A 22,554-nucleotide genomic window follows, 5' to 3' on the forward strand; every position below is an offset into this window, starting at 1 on the left:
CTGGAGGGCCACATTTTGCCCAGGTCTGTCTTAGGATGAAATTCTTGCTATCAAGAGCTTCTAGACAGGGGAACATATTACCTCAGAACAGGGTGAACAATTAATTTCTATGGGGGGGGGCACATGAAAAATCTGAACTGTGTTCGGAGGCTGAACCAACGTCACTTAAAAATAAAATGAAACAGTGATGTTATGATTGTTTTTATTTTAAACTTTTTAATCTTCACAAATACTAAAGAGGGTTTTTGCAGTATGTTAAAGATAAGCAACTGATCGACTTTAGACAAAAAGCTATAAATGGTTTTGATGCTAAACTTGTTCAGTGAGAGAAATCCAGTCTGTCTTGGGCTTGAGCAAGTGCTTGAACACCAGACTGGAGCGACGACCGGCGGGCCGGACAGGAGCGGCTCGCGGGCCGTATGTGGTCCTCGGGCCGCACTTTGCCCAGGTGTGCCTCAGAAGATGGTAGGCTCTCCGTCATTGGGAGTTTTGAAACTGGTTGGATGCTCATCTGAGAGGGACCCTTGTGGAATTTCTGTACTGGCCTGGACCTTAGGAGGACCCTCAGGGTAGCTTCCAACTCTGTAGCTTTGTAGTTCTGTTCTGTATTCCTGCAGTGAAGCCCCAAAGTGAGTAAAAGGAAGCACTGTCTTATTTAAGGAAATCTACAGACTGCTGTTTTTTGTTGTTGTTGTTGTTGTTGTTGTTGTTGTTGTTGTTGTTGTTGTTGTTGTTGTTGTTTGTTGTTGTTGTTTGTTGTTGTTGTTGTTGTTTTTGTTTTTGTTTTTGTTTTTGTTTTTGTTTTTGTTTTTGTTTTTGTTTTTGTTTTTGATGAGCCAGAATATCACCTGTGAAATTACCTTGAGAAACAGGAACTAGAGGAAAGAGTTTCCATGCATAGAATTGAGTAACCTGGCATCTGGCATGTTAATGCAGCCATTAATAATTTGGCATTTTAAAATGTGTGTTTGCAATTAATTATGCTGTTTTAACGAATTAGCCAGCTAGCCGCCTGGTTACTAATCTCCTAAGTAACGCAGGGGGACGGCGACACACAACCAAATTTAAAAATTTGTAGTGTGTGTTCATTGAAGGCAATGATAAAATAATTGAATTCAGAAGAAAGAGCTCTGATGTTATGGATGTTATTAGTTTGGACTGGGTTGGTGGCTGATGGGATGGATTTTTTAAAAAACTACCAAGATACTTCTCATTTCAGCTCAGTGCTTGTCACGAGTAGACAAGCTGGCTCTGTGCATGAGGTAAAATAAACAAACCAGAAGCTTTATTAGTGACTGTTACAAGCCTTCTGCTTAATCTCAAGAGTTACTGTTTTCTACACAAATATTTTATTTCCCCCCAGTTCTTGCTTGGTTCCCCCCCTACTTCAAATGTGGTGGAAATTATGCAGCAACATCCTGCAGATGGGTTGTAGAAATTGACTACATGCCCTACAAAAATACAGTTTCCTGAAGCTGACCTCTCCTTCAAAAAATAATCCAGGTTGTGCTTCAAATAAACGGGAGGCCTGTTTTGGTGGTGGGATTTCTCTTCCTCCTCACTGTCATAAGCAGATTAGCCATATTTAATAGTATAAAATTGTCATTTATCGGTTCATTGGGGAGTACTTTAAGTGACAGAATCCAAGTGAAACTGTTTGAAAGGGGGCATGTTCCTAATGAGAGATGAAGGTGGGGAGTAAGGGAGTTATCTGACACTTATATTTTGAAATATAATGAAGTGTGATTTATATTCCTTTGCCAGTGTCTGCTACTGGTGTTCAATTTACATTAATAGCTGTGGAAATGACAGTTTTTACTGTCATATACATTGGCTTATTATTAACGCTATGCTTGATTTGACAAGGCAATTTTTCTATTATTATTGTTATTACTCATTCCATACCTAAACTCACACATATTCTCTCTGACACCAAGTATTAAACTTCCACCATCACGTCTAGTAATCACCTTTGACTTGTTTGACTAGTTAATTTGTGTATAATCGTATTTGGAGGTTTAATTCTTTCCACATGAAATAGCCATAAGGAAAAACAAATTAGTGCTTGACTAAGGAAATGTTTAGGAAAGGAGAGGGAAGATGTCATATTTGAGGCCTACTCAAATTCTTATTTTTGTAGACTTCATTCGTTTGACAGATTTTCTTTTCACTCTAAAAATGTTTGTTTGAGTGGTCTCTTAGTTTTTCAAGTAATGGAGTTTGCTGGAGAAAAGGATTCTCCCGAATCTTAACTGCCTCTATTATAGCCAAGTATAACATCAGTGTGATTTATGTGAGGAAAGCAGCCTTGGCTCTCAATCATATATCATCAGTTTTAATCTGGATGCTTAATAAGTAGCAGGCAAGAGTGCTGATGCTCCTTTGCCCAGATGGTTTGGCATGTTACCCAGCTTGACAACAATACCTTTTAGTTTCTCATCACTTTTGTTGCAAAAGCGTCTTTCTTAATATGTGGAAAAGCATTACAAAGAGAGAAGCATTTGGGAAGCCAAGACCTGTCTTTCGGTTCTTTCATTGGTATCTAAGGAACCGGGTCGGATAAGCAGGCTAGAAAGCACGGCCTTGTGTCAACTTATGTTTTATGCAAAGATGTCCATCCAATTCATGAAAAGTACTGTAGAGTTCATGAGGAAGGTGTCTTGATGCCAAGTGTAAAATGAGAATTAATACTTTACTTACTTATCATTGTAATTTCCGTCTCACCACATAGCTTCAAAAGTGCAGTTATGAGCCATATAAAGGAACTGGAAAAGATCTAATAAAGCATACTGCACAGTTAACCCAAAATGTATTTGTACTAAGAAAACAATAAACTAAAGCAAAGTAGGATCAATAACTTTTCAGTATCTTCTTGGAAAACTCAGTAGTCTTGCTAAATGCTTGCTCTGATACAGCTGTCTTTTTATAGTCATTGGAAGCCCCCTCCTATTTATATGTCTATGTGAGGATTAAGTGATACCGTATTTTTTCATGTATAAGACAACTCCCACTTTTCTAACTCCAAATTAGAAAATTTGGTCGCTGCCCCATGGGGCTCACCAAAAGGAGGGGGAAAACACTGATCAAAGGCCTGCAGGATCACTTTGATTGCTGCTTTCCCCCTCTACTTGCTAAGCTCTGTGGGGCTTAAATCAGGTTGATTTTAAATATTATTTTCTTTCCTACTGAATGAAATCCTGTTGGGCGATTTCTGCTTGTGCATTCAAAATAACATAATTCAAGACTTCCTCTTTTTTTTCTAGTTTCAGAGTGCACTGGACTTAGTCTCATTGTATACAAGCCATGTGTGCCTTGAAAACTAAAAAAGAAAGTCTTTAGTGATGACGACGTATTTTCTGTTGTGCAGCAGGATTTCGCCTTTTCTACACTTTTTAAAATGTGCTTTGTGTACATTCTTGAAGACACATCAATTGTTAGAGTAATCGGATGTACCCTTATCAGCCCTCCCTCACTATATCAATGTACACAGTAGGTTTTCAGTGCTCTAGATAATTGGTCACTTCACAACCAAGTTGTTCTTCTAGCAGAATCTAATGATGTAGACCTCTTGGGCACTACTCGTTTAAAGAACAACGGAAGGGCCAGCATGGTCTCAAAGATTACACAGATGCCAAGAGCAGGTGAAACATTTTATTGAAACACTAAAACATTGAACAAATATCAAGTATTCACGTATGAAATCTGTTTCTTCAGGCTCTAAGCACACCCTCTTCATGGATTGTGTAAAATTTTATGTAAGGATATTTCCTGATATATATAAAATACCATTCACTGCATGAGGGGGGGAAAGCATCTTGGAGCATTAAGTTTCCCCTTCCATACAGACCTTTGAGGTAGGGAATTGTGGGCAAGAAGGACCCATTGAATTATAGTGCCCTTCTCTTTTTCTGATCTAGTGCTCTGACTTTTTGAGCACAGTCTTGCTTGGAGAATTGGAGGTTCTGGGTAAACTGAGCTGTAATGCAAGCTATGCTTCATCTTGAACAGTCATTGGAGACTTTCAGATTATTCTCAGATTTGTGTGTTCCTTAAGATTATTTGCCAAGTGCTTTGAATCACAGTTGAGAATGTGATTCGCTGGAGTCTCTTGGCGGAGGATTGGTTGACTGGCGACTGGAGGCCGGCGGGATCCCAGACGGAGGGAAGGTGAAGGGGGATCGGAGCCGGTCAGAGCCAGGAGATCGCAGCGGTTTGCTGGGCGCCAAGGGGGACTTTGGGACCACCAGGACGCTGGAGTCCCGGCAAGCCGGCGCCATGTTGGCGGTTCTCCCCTGTATTTTCGACCTCCCTGCCTGTTGTCCTTCTTCGAAAAAAGGATTATTCCAAACTGCCTCTCAAAAGCCGGGAACAACAAGGACTAAGCTTTTAACACTTCGGCCTCCGGTGCTCCTGTTCAGCCTTAAAAGCAATTCCACCGCGGGCAAAAAACTAATAATTAAGAACTGTACGACCTACCCCATAATTAAGAACTATAAATCAGCCCCATTATTGAGACCAGCGACAGGGCAACAGGGTGGTAGACTGAAATTCTTGAACACTTGTGGGGGTTAATTATTTAGTTTTTGTGATTAATATTTTTATTATTTTATTTTATTTTGTTATTATTATTTTTGTCTTTATTGTTTATTATTTTTGACTACTTATCTTAATTATTATTAAGTTTGATACTGTTGTTTACATGTTTTATTGATGTATTGAGTTTATTGCTGTATTGTATAATTCTTTTTTTTCTCTTTAATTATATTAAGTTATTAGTTCTTTTTTTATTCTTCTTTCTATTTTTCCTTCTCGTCATGGATTGGAGGGCCCGCCTTCCCAGCGGGGGGCCACAAAACATCTCTGTCATCACGGGTAGAGGGCGATATGGCGTTGGCTCCTTCCCTACTCGTGTTAGAAGAACAAGGGACAGATGTTTAAAGGCTGTTCCTTGTTCTGAGATGGAGACCAACCTCCAGTGCCGAGGTAGTCAGACCAGCCAACCCTCTACTCTACGCCTGGTGTTGTTGAATGCCAGGTCTGTATCTAACAAAACCCAGCTAATTTATGATCTTATTCTGGAGGAAGATGCAGACCTGGCCTGCATAACCGAAACATGGATTGGCGGAGAGGGGGGTCCCCCTCTAGCTCTCATCTGCCCGCCCGGTTATGCTGTCCAACACCAGGGCAGACTAGAGGGTCGAGGGGGGGGAGTTGCCATCGTTTATAAATCCAACCTGGAAGTAATTAGGCGCTCCTCGGTGGTAAAACCAGGTCTTGAGGCTCTCCACGTGTGGATCGGGGCCAGGGACGGTATTGGGATCTTGCTGGGTTACCGTGCTCCCCGCGACCCAGCCACTTCCCTACCGGAGCTGGTGGACTTTGTCTCCGCGGCACTGCTGGGCTCCCCGAGATTATTGGTCTTGGGGGACTTCAACGTGCATGCGGGGGCAGAGCCCGCTGGACCAGCTCTTGAGTTCTTGGAGACCATGGCCTTCTTGAACATGTCCCAACATGTCAACGGCCCTACGCACGTGGGCGGCCATACATTAGATTTGGTTTTTTCCACCAATGGGAGTGAGAGTGGACCGATGGTGACTGACCTTGAGTCGGTCCCCTTGTCATGGTCGGATCACCACCTAATAAAATGCTTCCTCAAGATGGCCCTCCCCCCTCGCAGGGAGCAGGGATCTATTGTCATGGTCCGCCCTCGAAGGCTACTGGATCCGATTGGATTCCAGGATGCCATGAGAGGGGTTACGGCTGACCTGGCTGGCGCTCCTGTCGAGGCCCTGGTTGACGGCTGGCTCACCGCCGCGGCTAGTGCCGTTGACACGATCGCACCTAAACGCCCTCTCCGCCGCAGAGATCGCCCGGCGCCCTGGTTTAACCAGGATCTTCGGGTGTCGAAGCGGGTCAGGAGACGGCTGGAGCGCAAATGGAGAAAGGGCCCGACGGTTTTCAATCGTATAGCTGTTAAGGTCGCAACTAACCTTTACCAGTCTAAGGTAAAGGCTGCCAGTAGAACTTACCTCGCTAACCGGATAAGTGAGGCATCTAACCAGCAGGCGGAACTATTCCGTATAGTACGTGACCTATCCGGAGTTGGCCTGGGAGATAGGCCTCCCCCTAGTCTTACCCCGGACCAATTTGCAGCATTTTTAAAATCCAAAGTGGAGGCCATCCGCCGGGATCTCGCTCCTTTTTTGAATACAGTGAGTCGAGTTGAGATGTCCAGCGCTCCGTCTTGCCCGGTGTCTTTTGACTCTTTTCAGCCCGTATCGCCCGACACTGTGGCCAGGACGCTTGATCGCTGTCGTGCCACCACCTCCTCTTTGGACCCCTGCCCGGCCTGGCTAATCAAGGCAGCCAGGCCCTCAACAACGGAATGGGCTACTGTAATAATTAATGGGTCTTTCCTTGAGGGTAGATTTCCCTCTGCCCTCAAGGAAACACTCATTAGGCCCATAAGAAAGAAACCCAGTTTGGCGGCGGACGAAATTGGCAACTATAGGCCCGTCGCCAATGTTTCTTTCTTAAGCAAGGTAGTCGAGAGGGTGGTGGCCGATCAGCTCCAGGCGTTCCTGGATGAAACAGATGCCCTGGATCCATTCCAGTCGGGCTTCAGGCCGCGCCATGGCACAGAAACGGCAATGGTCGCCCTGTGTGATGACTTATTGAGGGAGGCCGACAGGGGCAAAGTGTCTCTGTTGGTCCTCCTCGATATCTCAGCGGCCTTTGATACCATTGACCACGGTATCCTCCTGGGGAGGCTCGCCGAGTTGGGGATAGGTGGCCGGGCTTTTGCTTGGCTCCGTTCCTTCTTGGAGGACCGTCCCCAGAGAGTACAGCTTGGGGAGAATGTTTCGGCCCCGTGGTGCCTTAATTGTGGGGTCCCACAGGGGTCAATCATCTCCCCAATGCTGTTTAACATCTACATGAGGCCGCTGGGAGGGGTCATCAGGAGGTGTGGAGCGCAGTGCCATCAATATGCGGATGACACACAGCTCTACATCTCCTTTTTTCCAACTGCAGGAGATGCCGTTCTGTCCCTTCGGCGTTGCCTGGAGGCTGTACAGGAATGGATGCAGGAGAACGGGCTGAGGCTGAACCCGGACAAGACGGAGGTACTGAGGGTGGGCGCCCCCACACCTGGGGACATGGGAAACTCCCTCATTTTTGGGGGGGTGACCCTGCCCGCCAGGGATGGGGTCCGCAGCTTGGGTGTCCATCTTGACCCGGTGCTCACCATGGAGACCCAGGTGGCGTCCGTGGTCCGTTCCGCTTTTTTCCATCTCAGGCGGATAGCCCAGCTGCGGCCCTACCTTGATGTGGGGTCTCTCACCACTCTGGTGCATGCGCTTGTAGTCTCGAGATTAGACCACTGTAATGCGCTCTACGTGGGGCTACCTTTGAGATTGCTGCGGAAACTACAGGTGGTGCAGAATGCGGCGGCCAGACTACTCAGTGGGCTGAGAAGATACCAACATATCTCCCCCACTCTGGCCGCATTGCATTGGCTGCCCATCCGATTCCGCATTGATTTCAAAGTGTTAACGCTTACTTACAAAGCCCTAAACGGTTTAGGACCTCGATACTTGGCGGAACGCCTTCTCCCACCTAGATCTACCCGTGTCACTCGCGCGAGCCAGGAGATAAGGCTGAGGAGCCTAACGCCGAGAGAGGCCCGAAAGGAAAAGACCAGAAACCGGGCCTTCTCGGCGGTGGCTCCTCGCCTTTGGAACAACTTGCCCCCTGAGATTCGCGCGGCTCCCTCGCTGGGCATTTTTAAGAAACAACTAAAAACATTGATGTATAGGCGGGCCTTCCCAACAGAAAACCCTTGACGATCTTTTTCTTATTCTGTTCTTTATTTTTTTTTATTTACGTTTCTGCTGTAAAGTCTTAAAATTACATTGTTGTTTTTACTGTTTTAGAGTGGTCTAATATGATCAGATAGGCGGGATAGAAATAAAATAAATAAAATAAAATAAATAAAAATAAATTCTAAATGAGCTGTGTTTGGTTGAGTTGGATTGAATGCAAAGGTCACATATGTTTCTGCTTCCTGAGTGGGAAAAGAGTGTTCTGTGAGAGTTAGACGTTGAGAATAGATGTGAATGTTAACTCATCTGTGTTTCTTTTCATAACAACCTGTGACGTGTTAAGTTACAAACTTTTCATCATGTTGACTGCTTTCTGAAAGCTAGAACAGCAAGTTCTCAAAGAGCTAGAGCATATTTCATAGGGTATCTTGTTTACAAAGTGAGAACCAGTATGGCATTGTGAACAGTGTCAAACCCAGGAGACCTGAGTTCAAATTCTCAGCCATGGATACTCATTGAAGTGAGGTGGGGGGCCAACAATGGCAAACCACTTCTTGAACAACGTCGAAGCAGGGCCAAAATAAATACGATAACATACCTTGAATCTGTTAGGGTTGCAGTAGGTCAAAAACAACTAGTGAGCACATAATGAATTCCATACAATCCATTTTATCTCCCTAGATAATTACCCCTACAGTCATGTCAGCCTTTTGTTTATTTGTTTGTTTATATGTGAAACAGCAATTTAGCAGTCTCTTGTCTCCTCAGAACAGTGTCAAGCAGTTTTTTTGGAATTCATTGTTCCAGAAACGTAATCTAGTCAGCCAGGTCTCATATAGGCAAGGATTCTTGTCCCACAATAAATATCTGTGAATCATGTTTGTGGAAATAAGAAGCTGTTAGACTGCAGACAGAAGGATGTAGAATCAGTGATAGCGGAAGCTCTGTAGAGGTTTCCTGACCTGGGGCATTTCCTGGTATATGACATGGAGGAAGCATTAAAAATCTGGGTTAAAACTCAAGTACAGTTCTACTGAAAAAAGTGTTGCTTTCTAGAAATTCTGAGGTGTCATCATTTTATTAGCCCATTGTAGGTAATTGCCTCCACACATCAAGCCTAAAGCTGTGGAGCGAATTGAGGTGTTTGTGTGTCCTACATGCTACGTCAAATCATTTCTGACTTATGGTGACCCTATAAATTAATGGTTTCCAGGAAGCTCTATCATTATTAGCCCTGTTCATATCTTGTGGACTAAGGGTTATGGCTTATTTATTGAGTCAGTCTGAGATAGATACATCTTGAGCTGTAAACTGTTGTACATGCATATATAAGTGGCCCACATGGAGACACAGGCACCGTGTAGTTGCACAATCTACTACCAGAAAGTGACCCTTGATGTAAGAATAAATATGACATTGTCAGGATATAAGGAAGTCTCTATTTTTATATACCAAATCATACTGAGGGGTATTGTGATTCATTAAAAATTTTAAAGGTTTTATCGTATTCTCTTGGTATTTGATTATGCAATAAATCATCCTTTTCATTACATTGTGCTTTTGTTTTCTTGCAGGCTATAATAGGATTATGACAGGATGGCCCTCAGAATGAGACACTGGTGATGCAAAGGCAGTGAGTATCAGAAAACTAATTTTTTGAGGTTCTATTTCTAACACAGTGATAACATGCTTTTTTTTTTTTTTTGTTTCCAAATCTTTTGGCTATGTCTAGGTGGCAGTTTCTCCCACAGGCAGCTTAGAACTGTAGCACAAAACTGAAGAAGTACCAAAACACATCCGATAATAGTTTTGAACTAATGTGTATGTGTGTGTGTAGAGCTAGTTGGTATTCCATACTGCACCGCTCACACACATCCACCTTGACCTTGGTCTGCCTTTTGCAAAGAAGATACGAGCAGAGAGATCTATACAGTTTTCGCATAGGCTATAGATGTGACATGGGCTGGTCTGTCTGTCTGTCTGTCTGTCTGTCTATACTAGACACCTGAGACTCTAATTAGTGTCACAGTGGAATAGTGGCTGAACTTCAACCATGCCTATCTCTTTGTAACTTACACATCTTATTATTTGTTCCCTTTCCCATTTTCCACTTCACTCACAACTTTTTTTTCTTTGTCTGCAATCTGCTAACCTTTGTGGATCAAAGTCCACTTCCTCAGGCATGGGCCAGTATCACATCAATAGTGCAGAAAAATTAGAGTCCTGGATGCTCATGGCAGATGGTTGTCTCAGGCTTGTTTCTTAGAGGTGAGTTAGAAAAATTGCAGGCTGCATTGGAGATGTGGTTTTCAAAATACAGCTCAGGTGGGTGTTCATTGGGTATCACACCCCAGCTCCTCAAACAACCCCCTCCCTGGCCAGGTAATATGCATATACCCTCCCACATGGCCTTCTTTTTAAATTATGAAGCTGGGGAACAGAGCAACACAAAAACCCAGAGTCCCCCATGAGGGAATTGAGGTGAAAATTTAGTTAATTTTTCCAAGATATATCCCAATAGTTGTTCAGAATTTTGAGCCATCCTTGGAATCCCTCACTAAATCCAAAGTTTTACCAAGTACTATAAGATCTTGATCTTTGTGCTGAGTTTTGAAAGACAAGGTTCTGTTTTTTTTTCCACTTCTCTGATGGATTGCAGTTGAATTCTATATGCTTATTATGTGCTCATCTAAGCTTGTGGAATGGAAGTGTGTTTATCTAATGAATGAATAAGAACCTCTGTAATTTGCATGCATGAATTAAGTAACTGATTATGTATTTTAGTCAGCTTATTCCCCAAGTATGTTTTATTGTACCACTTGCTTAATGTACTCACTGGATCTCTATTTAGTTCAGTCAGGAACTTAATAGTCAATATCTTGTAATGGAAAACCCAATTGATTCCACCTTTTATTCCAGACCCACAAGATGCCTTTCATCAGATGCTATCAGATAACTCAAATCACCGGCCATTGAGAATTATGCTTTAATCAATAGGCAAGACCATTCTGCTCAAGGAGAGAATTTCTTTGGGGAAAAATTGCAAGGAAGTATTACAATAGGAAATGAAATTGGTATACCAACAACAGTGTAGTTTGATCTTATTTTTTGTCCATCGTTTGAGAACTGCTGTCAGTTTTCAATATTCCTCCAAAGCAGTAACAGTTGTTTAGCCAGTTATTACTACCATAGTTAAATAGAAACTGAAGTCATCATCCTGCAGGTGTTCCATCTGTGGGGCATCTGTTGCTTGTAGTATAAGAATGATTTGTCAGATCCTGTCAGGTTCAGTAGGCACAAACATATGAAGAGATCTCCTTGATACACTACAATTTAGTTCCCCCCCCCCAAAAAAAAAAACATATTTCACCTCCATATCCCAACCTTTCCTATTTGTGACAGTGTGGGACACATTGAAGGAATCCACATTATTATTCATCTCAACCCTAGTCTTTTCTTCCATTAATGAGGATTTAAATACTGTTGAAAGGGGGGGGGGAGAAGTGAGCTGCAACTAATTTTGTACAATTCAGAAGGTTTAAGCAAGGAATATAAGCCAGAAAATTGTGCAGCTAAAAGTAACCTCCTGAGGACACAGACGTGAGTCCATCTAAACAGTCTTTTGCATACCAAAGATATGCCCAATTCATGATTAGGTTTGTTGATTTATTCTGTTTATCAACTCCACTTTTACATGTTCTTTGGGAATTACAGAGAAAATGTTGAACCGTTTTTAAAAGTGTGAAAATTAAAAACCACTTGAAAACAGCACCAGAATACAAGCAATGCTAGTTTTTTTCTGAGGTCTCAAAGCATGTTATTAAAACTACAAAACCCTTAAAAAATTGCACTGTCTTTCTGTGAATGGGGCTATACCATATATATTATATTAGCTTTAAGCTTTAAGCTGGTATAAGGCACTCTATCCCACCAGCCTGACCCATGGTTCCATCTACCAACAGCACTGAATCAAAGAGTAACATTATGGAGCCTAAACCTTTGGCACAGAGATGTGGAATTTGTAGTTGTCCAGGTGTCTGGGGGCTGCTGTTTCCATTATCCTTTACCACTCGCTGCGTTCACTGAGGCTAATGGAAGCTGCATTTCAACACTTACCTGGCCGTCCATTCTTCCCTTGCTTTAGCATTATAGGTTGAACATCACTTGGCAGAGTAGACAGATGATCCTCTAACAGTACCTTGTCTAGACAGTTTACTTGTCCTTTTCAACTTGATTGCGGCATCTAAGCACTGATTCAGAACATCTGAATCATCTAATGGAAAGAGAAGAGAGAGAGAGAACTGAAACTGATGTTTTAAAAAAGCATGATTATGTTACTCCCACATCCTTATTTCTGTAATGATCCACAATTGTTTTAGCATTCTTTTAAAATACAGAAGAAATCCTGGTTTCCAACTCTTAGTTAACTGATTTACCATATTCTCTCGATGTACCCACATGTTCAAAAAAACGCATGTAAAATCTTAAGCATTTTTATGAACAAAAATAACTGGGAAGCTCTAACTATTTCACACACTAAGACATAAGATATGAATCCAAGGCAGACCTTTCAGCATCACAGTAATCCACGTTTATGCAGCAACCACCTATGCTGAAGAAATTGACCAATTCTATGAAGACTTACAACACCTTCTAGAACTGACACCAAAGAAAGGTGTTCTTCTCATTATAGGGGATTGGAATGTACTCTTTTCCAACAACACAAGAGGTGACTCTATACATGGACATCACCAGATGGACAATACCAAAATCAGATTGATTTGTTCTCTGCAGCCAAAGATGGAGAAGCTCTATACAGTCAGCAAAAACAAGACCTGGAGCTGACTGTGGCTCTGATCATCAGCTTCTTATAGCAAAACTCAAACTTAAACTAGTAGGAAAAACCATTGGGCTAGTCAGGTATAATCTAGACCAAATCCCTTATGAATACACAGTGGAAGTGAAGAACAGATTTAAGGAACGAGATTTGGTGGATAGAGTGCCTGTAATAGTTGTCCTTAAAGTGCTACATGGGGTTTCTTAAATAAAATATCAGCTTCTTAATGACTATTAATGAAGTACATTACGCTGCTCATTTCCATGATCGTTGTTCTATTTTAGCTCTGTGCAATATAAACCTTTGTAAAGATTTTTTTTCCATGCAGGAATTTATTTCTGGTCTCCTGTGTCAAAGTGTGCAATAACAAAAAACATTTATGACCAACCTTGTTTCTGCTTGCAAAGACAGATGAACAGTGATGTAGTACAGTTAGGGCTCACTGAATTGATGTCCCAGGACTTTCTGTTATGCATCATTCTCTTTAAAGCTCCCCTTCACTCTGAGTTTTTCTACAGTTGGTAGCTCAGCTGTTTGAAATGTTAGGGAATTTACCATATTTTCTCAAATACTTAGGAGACAAATAGATTTTCCTAGAAACAATATATTGGCTAATTGTATAGGCCCAATATATCCCCACTAATTCAGTGGGTCTACTGTAGTTGTGACTTGTTACACTAAGTAACAAGATTTCAACCAGTGTTGCAAGCTCTCTCTGTTTTGATGCAAAGTATTTGAGGGTAGCTTATGAATGAACATTGAAGAGTCGTTAATTTTACAAAAGGAAAAAACCATCTGTTGATTTGGAGCAATTTAGCTGCCTGCGTATTTGTACTCTTTGGTTGGGAAGCTAGGTATAGAGCACAGCACTTCAGTATTTATACAGTAACTGCAAAAGAGAAACTAACATCTTTCTCTTTTTTAGCATCCATTTTTTCTCTAGGAAAAATATTTTCCCTATTAAGGATGTTTGTACTGTATTGTGAATTGCAGGATAGTCATTATGAGATTACTTTAAGGAGCACAGCTGCATTGACATGGATAAAACAGATGTAACTATGGAAAAAGATGCTGTACAAATAACCTTTTGTTTCATATGTGGAACTTTGGAACTGCCACATCAGTTGTCTACATATGCCCAACATTGTGTGATATACCGTATTTTTCGCACCATAAGACACACTTTTTCCCCACAAAACAGGGGGGTGAAAAGTCTGTGCGTTTTATGGAGCGAAGAAAACAGATTATATTTTCCTGTTTTCTTCTAAAAAATTGGTGCATCTTATGGAAAGGTGTGTCTTATGGAGCGAAAAATACGGTAAATTTGGGGGGCAAGGGGAAACTATTGCCTCTGCCCTCCTATAAACAGTGTATAAAATGGACATTTATTCCATCAGGAAGAGTTTTTAGGATTCGTTAAGTTGAAATGTAAGCAATATGCTATTAAACTAGCAGAGTGGTATACAAGATTGTTGGTTTACTAGACTCTGAGGATTAGGTAGAATTTTCAAGGTGTCCTTCGAAACAAGAATTGAGATTTATTCATACACTTAAAAGTAAGCATGCCCTTTTTATCTTATTTCATTTCAATGTGGATCTGAGATCTTCAATATACGAATTTGATTGATATTATGAGCACTGGGAGTAGCAGGAAGTTGGTACAGATGTAATGCTAATGCATTTACATTAAATGTAGTTTTGGGGTGGGTGGAGTGCACAATATGTTCATCAGTCTCATTTTGGAGACAGTGGAAACCCTGTTTGCTGGGAATGAAGGACAGCTGCAATGCACATTTATATAATTTACACAATGCAATATACAATAAGGCTGGAATTCAGTAGTAAGTTGCAACTAGAGTTCACCCATTGAATCACTGAACTTGAAAAAAATCTGTTTTAGTAATGTTCTTAGCTATTAAATATTTCCTTTTAAAAATTATTTAAGCTGCCTTGGATCCTTTTTTTTTTTTTTTTTGAGAAAAATGGGGCAGAAATATTTTTAATAAATAAAAAAATAATCTGCTCTGTTAGTTCCATTGATTCAGTGGGCCTACTCTAGTTGCAGTGTACTACAGCCTATGTATCCTTTCAAGGGTGCTTTGTTGTTTTTAAAGCATGCTTCTTTAAAGAAAACAATTTAGGAAGCAAAACTGTATTGTCACTTTCTTAGGCAAGGTCCTGTTACTTTAGAATTGTGCAAACATGACTTTTAGAAATATACTAGTGCTGAAACTAACAGTCATGTAGAAATTTTCTGCAGTCATAATTGCACAAGGTGAAGTGATGTAACTGAAGTGCTGATGTGACTGAAGTTCTTTGTTGGTGGTTATGAACAAAGGTCAATAATTGGATTGTTAACTACACTTGGAATTAGATGCCAGATCATTTCCATCCTCATTTCATAGCTATACAGCTGTGCAGTGTTTTCTATCGAACATTTCCCTGTAAAGAAGGGTCAATTTCCCCCATTTCAGCAGTCTTCAGATGACATTTTCCATCCTTTGTAGGATGTTTGCCCTTGAAAAATGTCAATTGGTATCTTTTGGGAAAAGAATCCTAAAGTTTAATGATGTTGTGGTCAGCTGAGACTTGATATTTTATTTGTTAGAGTAAAGATCCTATGCATGTGTTTGATCTTTTTGATGACTGATAGAGAAAATAATGACTTGTGTATGCATCAAGCATTGCGGGTCAAGGATCATTTTCATTTCCAGTGCCACTGCCATAGAAGGCATAATGCTTTTCCACAGAGGACATTTGCGCTACGACTATATGTTCAGTGATATGTATGTACATATAGATCAGCTTTTATTAGCCTTGTTAAAATCCATGGTAACTACACTATTACTTCTCTGGCCAGTTATATGGTTTCTTCAAACCATGACACTGATTTCAAATGCAGGCTGTGGAGGGCTTGTGTACCATTAAGTCACTCAAGATTTAGTTTTTCCCCTGATCTGTGCCTTGTAGCATTATTAACACAAGCAAATTCCCACACTTCATTGTACACTCCTTGTGGTACAGTAAAACCCTTTTCCCATTTGTAAAAATTGGCCTTTTCCTCTGTAAAATGGGGGACCCATGGGCAGTTTTTTGGCAACTTATGCCAACTGTCTGTTTAATGGAAGGGAGAATGTCTTAATGTGGAAAAAGAAATTAAATACAAGTGCAAACGAACATTTCAGAGGATCAGTGACTAAACTCTCCAGTAATTTCTACTGAAATTGAATGTGTCTTTGTGTATGTGTGTGTGAAAGAGAGGAAGAGATGCATGTTTGTATGCATCTAGGCATAGATGCTTATGTATGTTTATATGTATTTTGCTCATAGAATTGACTTTTGTGGCGAACAATTAACACTCACAAAATGTTATGATAGAAGGCATTATAAAAAGCAGATATTATTTATTTTATGGATTTGTCATTTTCTTCTAAAGCACCAGGGATCAATGAAATACTGATAGATCTGTTTCAAGCCACAGAAACTGAATCTGTAAAAATCATAGCAAGAATATACCTAGAAATATGAAAAACAAAACTATGGCCTCAGACTTGAAATGCTCAGTATATATTCCAGACCCTAAGAAAGGAGATATCAAGGAGTGCAGTAACTATAAGACAATTGCTTTAATTTCTCATGCAAAGAGAGTGATGCTCAAGGTGTTTCAACAAAGGCTTTTACCATATATGAAGTCAGAAACACCTGATGATTAGGTTGGATTTTGAAAAGGAAGAGGCACTTGAGATCAGATTGCACTGTCTACTGGAGAGCACCAAAGAATTTCAGATCAGTCTATGCTTTATAGACTACAGCAAAGTCTTTGGCTGTGTAGATCAGGGGTCTCCAAACTACAGCCCATGGACCACATCTGGCCCTTGTTGCCGTTTTGTCTGGCCTGGGTGGGAGTTTGTGCATGCGCCAGGGGGTATTCATGCATCATTGCGTATGTGCAGGGGATGTACAAGTGTGCATGTGGGGGGCATGTATGCATGTGCATGTGTTCATTTGTATGGCCATGTGTACACATACAGGCATGCACACACATACATTCCTGTTCCCTCAGCCCTCAAAAATTTTGAAACTATCTGGTGTGGCCCTCACTGTAAAAAGTTTGGGGGCCCCTGGTGTAGATCATGAGAAATTGTTGTTTGTTCTGAAAGAAATGGGTGTGCCTCAGCACTTGGTTGTCCTTATGCATAATTTGTATTATAGAGAAGAAGGTACTATTAGGACAGAATATGGAGAGACAGAATGGTTTCCTATAGGTAAAGGTGTCAGACAAGCATGCATCCTGTTATCTATTCAATTTCTACACAGATCATATAATTACAGAAAGCCTGACTAGATTCAAATGAGGGAGGAGTGAACATTGTTGGAAGAAACACCAATAATTTAACATAAAGCAGATGAAAATTTTCCTGGCAGGAAGCAGCAGTGACTTGAAATTATGTTTAGTAAAAGTGAAAGAATGTACCAAAGCATGGCTGCAGTTGAACATTAAGAAGACAAAAATCTTAACTGTAGAACTACACAATTTTAACATTGACAATGAAAAAACTGAAATAGATTGGTGTGAACAAGTAATCACTGAAAAAAGATCAAAGCACGAGAGAGATTGAACAGTTAAGAGACAATCGGGTGCTTTAATTAAAAGATTGGTAGCTGGAATTGAGGCCCTCTGTGATCCAGTTGAGATCCTATGTATGTGAAGAACAAGTTTCTGCCTTTAAATCCTGAAATTTATTTGGTGTTTTCTACCTAGGCAAGTTGTGGGGTAATCCCAGGTAGTCAGGGATCATGTGTTATGCTAGTTTTTGCCTCTGTGCTATTTCTTGGAGGCCAAATGAGGCAAATAAGAGTGAAGGCAATGTGCCCTAAGTAAACAAAAAAAAAATGTCAAAGCAGTCACCCAAGAAATGCTGAAATTGGGACATCACGCATTGCTGCCCAAATGTTCATGAAAAGCAACGAAATGTTCTGGCCCTCTGTACCCTTGCAAAAGTCCCAACTGGTCAACATGTACTTTGTTGAATTAGAATTGTAGATACAAACGGGAAATTGATAAATCAATTTGTCCAAGAGACTGAATTTTTTCATAGATAGGAAAGGGAATCTTTGCTAAACACATTGTTTTCTCTCTCCTCCTCTTCACCCTTTTGTCACTACAATTCCCATTCTTTTACAGATTTGCAGTCATTCGGCACTCTCTATTTACAGCTTCACAGAGAGATTTTTACTCTTTTACTGTCACTGAACTTATGTTGCAAACATGCCACTTCACACTGAGCTGACGGGGCAGTTGCTGCCACCTTGAAGGTCTCTCTCTAGAGCTGGCAGTGACTTCCATAAGCAATTTGATCCGATGCATCTACTAAGAGTGAAAGCTTTATAATTTTAAGAACTGATTCATGACTTAATTAGCTTACATGTCTTGTAGTGAACAACCTCATATGGATGGTAAAGCAAACCAGGGACTAAGACAGAAGATCACCCCCATTGGGGTATGTGGTGTGCATTGAAAACAGTCCACATACAGATTCTGCAAGACCCAAAGCAGGATTGGTTTTGTAAGGAGCAAAAACGAACATCGAAATGGTTAAATAATTTTGGGGTTTTCTGTAACAGGTGCAGTTTTTGATGGTGAAGGCTACTTTGACTTCAAAACCTACAACTAAAAGGCCCTTTCTGACTAGGTTACTGCTTATGACTCAAAAGCACCCCAGCATTTAAAATATCACTTACTGGGAATTTTGTAAAAAGACTTTTATCAGCTTGCAGAAATGTTTGATGCATTTCCTTAGCACAAGGTGCTTTATTTTAATGCACTAATTTTCAGAATCTATTTCAAATAACAGGATATTCTGTCAGTATTATGTCTTAGTAATAAGAATTCTCCCTTGAAAAAGGAAGAGTAGATTTTGTATTCTCGAAGGTTTTCACAGCCGGGATCTGATGGTTGTTGTGTGTTTTTTGGGCTCTTTGGCCATGTTCTTAAGGTTGTTCTTCCTAATGTTTCGCCAGTCTCTGTAGCCGGCATCTTCAGAGGACAGGAGTCTTCAGAGGACAGGAGACTGGACTCTGTCCAGACAGAGTTCTGACTCCTGACTCCGATGCCGGCCACAGAGACTGGCGAAACATTAGGAAGAACACGGCCAAAGAGCCCAAAAAACCCACAATGATGAAGAGTAGATTGTTTCTTGCTGTGACACTAAGCTAACATTAAACATCTGCTGCATCATGATTCAGCTTGGAGTAGTTTATGTATGTATTATAGTTCCTCCGGCAGTTCTGTTTCTGAACATGGTCAGCAGCTGAGCCAAGGAGCTCCCAATCCTCTATAAAAAAATTAACGAATATTGCCCTATCATTGCTCGGAAATGGTAGGTATTTCATATACTTTGAAAAAGGGAAAAACAAAGCTTTCCAGCAATTGTTAAGAAAGTGGTGAAGATTTAATAAATTGCTCTTCCCTTTTGCGAGAAGCTTCAGTGGCAGCTTGAATGTCTTAAGCAGCAGAAAAAGGAAAGAGAAGGAAAAGCTTGGAAGCATGATTTATCTCATTCTATCTCTCAAACGCTGACAGGTTTAAAGCAGACAGGTTTGAGTTCAGTTATCGAGAGCTGAATTGGCTGAACCCAAACCTGCTTGAGATTCAAAGGTTAGATGATGATGATGAGGAACTGAAATTGGTTGAATCGTCTTGTTCTTGTGGGTGATGTGGACAATAGCGCAGCACTTTTAGAAGAACCAAGAATTGCTGCAATCCCAGATACCTACTGGCATCAGCTTGACCACATGCCCATAAGGATTCAGTGAAGTTTCCATATATTGTATCTTGACTACCCTTTCCTCACTGCTCTCCTATTGAGCCATGTGCCCATTTACAACTGAAACACTTGTGCAAATGTAGCCTCTTATGAAGCCATATTGTGCTTCACAAAACCCCTTAATGTGACTTCCGGCTTGATGCTGCAATGAGACAGCAGGAGGAGAACAGAGCTCCGTCCCCTGTCCTGAATTCCAACCTGTTTGGGACCCCCAGAGGGTTAAAACCACCTCAAAGAGGTGGTGAAATGGGGAGGAGCCTGTTGATCACATAGGAACGGCAGTCACACACATTTGATCCAGGAAACTCCCCAATTGACTAGTGGGTGGAAACAAGCAGCTGAATTAGTTTGCTTGCAAGTCGTCGGCAGCTGGTTAAAAGAAGCGATAAATCAGCCTAATTAACATCGTGCCACAAATGGGTGAGAAACATCTTTAAAAACTGTATCCATTTACTATCCCTGGATAAGACCATTCCTACGGCAGAAATAGCATCTCATAGCTCTCCATTATCATTGACTGAGCTGCAGAGAAGCTGGAGAGAGGAGGAGACGGAGGGAGAGACAAAGAAAATAAATTGGAGATTAATTAGACAATTATACTTAAAGGAAGGAAGTTCGGTATTAAAACTTAAGAATTTTTTCCTGAAAACACTACTTACAACAACTTTGCAAAATTAGAACCTGTTTTATGTTATGTCTAACAGCTAACTAAGGCACTGGCAAAACGCATAGAATCAATGACCTTGAATGTTCTATGACTTTAGAATTCCCTTTCTCTTTGAGGAAGGAACTGAACTACAGATAAATTAACCCTAGAAAACCTAATTAGCCAAAGTGGAACTTATAAACTGTACCCTGCATGTTGAAATGGATGTGATCTTGAGCCTTTAGGTGGGGAAAACTCTATGTTTGAGACTGGATTCAAGCTTAATGGAACTAGATTGATTACTTTAAGTGTATGGACAACTTTAACTTGGAATACATTTTTTTGGACAAATGGAACATAATGACAAAACAAGGATAATTTTGGGAGGAAGCAAAATCTACCCTTCCAGCAATTTTAGAAATAGTGAGATCACACAACGAAGAAGCAAAATTATTTATGGCGCTGTTGAAGAAGAATTATAGTCAACAGGAGACAGGAAATAGTGAACAAGGAAATGAGAGGGTGGTGGACGGTGTATGCCAACCTAAAGAAGGACTGGAGGAAATTAATGGGGAAAACCTAGTGGAGTCGAGGAGAGTTTTAAGGGAAGATAAGGGGAGAAAATCAGCAGAATTAATTAAAAGTAGCATGGAAGATCTATTGGAGATAGAGACCAAATGCATAAGGATCTATTGGAGATAAACCAAATGCATAAAATGGCCTCTGAGGACACAAAAATGGCAGAATGTTTAGAAAGACAGAAAATTGAAAAAAGATTAAGAGAAGGAATTACTTAGAAAGATGAAAAAGGGAAAAACATGAAGGTGGCCCTCAAAGTTGAAAAGCATGTATATACTTAACGTCTGGAATTGCAAAAGGGCATATCTTATATATTAAAAAAGAGAATTAAACTGAAATAAGGGAGCACTAATCAGGGTAAAAGCATAATATGGTGGGGTTTTTTTGGAATAAAAATTGAAGCCAGATATAAGGTTGGGGTAAGCAAATAGTACATAATGAACATACATTAGATATGATATTGTTACCAACAGGATAAAAAATGTGGAGATAAAAATGGCTAAACTATACAAAGAAAATCTGTATAAAATGCTCTAGGTAAAAGGTAAAGGTTCCCCTTGACAATTTTTGTCCAGTCGTGTTCGACTCTAGGGGGCGGTGCTCATCCCCGTTTCCAAGCCATAGAGCCAGCGTTTGTCCGAAGACAATCTTCCGTGGTCACATGGCCAGTGCGACTTAGACACGGAACGCTGTTACCTTCCCACCGAGGTGGTCCCTATTTACTTGCATTTGCATACTTTCGAACCCCACTAGGTTGGCGGGAGCTGGGACAAGCAACGGGCGCTCACTCCATTGCGTGGATTCGATCTTATGACTGCTTGGTCTTCTGACCCTGCAGCACAGGCTTCTGCGGTTTAGCCTGCAGCGCCACCACGTCCCGCTTGTTATGCAAAATGCTCTAGATAGTATCTATTATGTATTAAGAGCTTATTTAGTGATAATTGGTATAAATTACAAAGTTTGTTGGTTAAATCACCTCAAACTATATACATTTGGAACTGATATTTTATGAAGTATGTTATTAGAGGATTTTGAAAACATTGTATACTATGAGAGTAATATTATGATAAAACCAAATAATTGTAAGCAACCCATGTAACATGATGTTTGATAAGCATGAACCGAATGTAGATAGATTGAAAAACTAATAAAAAATATTTTTTTAAAAACCTTTTAATGTGTGGCGAGAACATGGTCAAACTGCTATAGGTTAAATTTGAGATTTCAGTGTTTGGCCTTATGAATGTTGCAGCACACATGTCAAGATCATGGTTGCTAGCTCTTCCTTCCAGCGATAAAGGAAACATTGGAGAGACCTCACAAAGGCCATCCATAGCACAAAAAGGGAGAGGTCAAAATGTAGTAATTTATTTCTCTTTACGCTTGTTATGCAAAAGATTTTAGTACGAATTAGTTCAAGACCAAGAGAGTGGGAAGGGAAAGGAGTAAAGTGTTATTTTTAAGAACATAGAACTATCTTGCTTTTCCTTTTCTTACCATTCCTACCTTTTTCTCTCTGTATATATAGGATGGATTTCTTATTACTGGTACTAAGGTAACCCTTTATCAGAATCAAGCTTGCCCCATACTTATTTTTGTTTTTGTTTTTATTTTTGTTTTAGACAACCCAGGAGCTTCAGGCCAGCACTAACTTCAAGGTAATAATACCCTATCTGGGTTTTGTCAGAGAAATTCAATTAAGAAGGATTATAAACACAGTTGTAGGCCTGTTTCATTTACAGTTGCAAATGAAAGCCAGGCCACACACTGATCGTTTATAGAGAAAGAGGTGGTGTGTAATTTTGTGTGACACTGCGGAGAATTACCTGACGATTGCTTTGC

At 40.7% G+C, this 22,554-nt stretch overlaps 1 protein-coding gene across 9 annotated transcripts in view; it reads left to right on the plus strand.

Moving 5' to 3' along the window:
• Window positions 1–22,554, plus strand: part of SEMA5B (semaphorin 5B) — a 506,649-nt gene that overhangs the window by 157,799 nt on the left and 326,296 nt on the right. For 8 of the 9 annotated variants that reach the window (XM_072985220.2, XM_072985226.2, XM_072985227.2 and 5 more), the window contains exon 2: window positions 9,398–9,456. The gene's annotated coding sequence lies outside the window, so the exon portion shown is untranslated. Of the gene's footprint in view, window positions 1–9,397; window positions 9,457–22,334; window positions 22,371–22,554 lie in introns of all 9 variants that reach the window. The other variant, XM_072985221.2, reaches the window with a different exon arrangement.

This window comes from Pogona vitticeps, chromosome 1 (assembly GCF_051106095.1).
Source record: "Pogona vitticeps strain Pit_001003342236 chromosome 1, PviZW2.1, whole genome shotgun sequence".
Taxonomy (NCBI): Eukaryota; Metazoa; Chordata; class Lepidosauria; order Squamata; family Agamidae; genus Pogona; species Pogona vitticeps.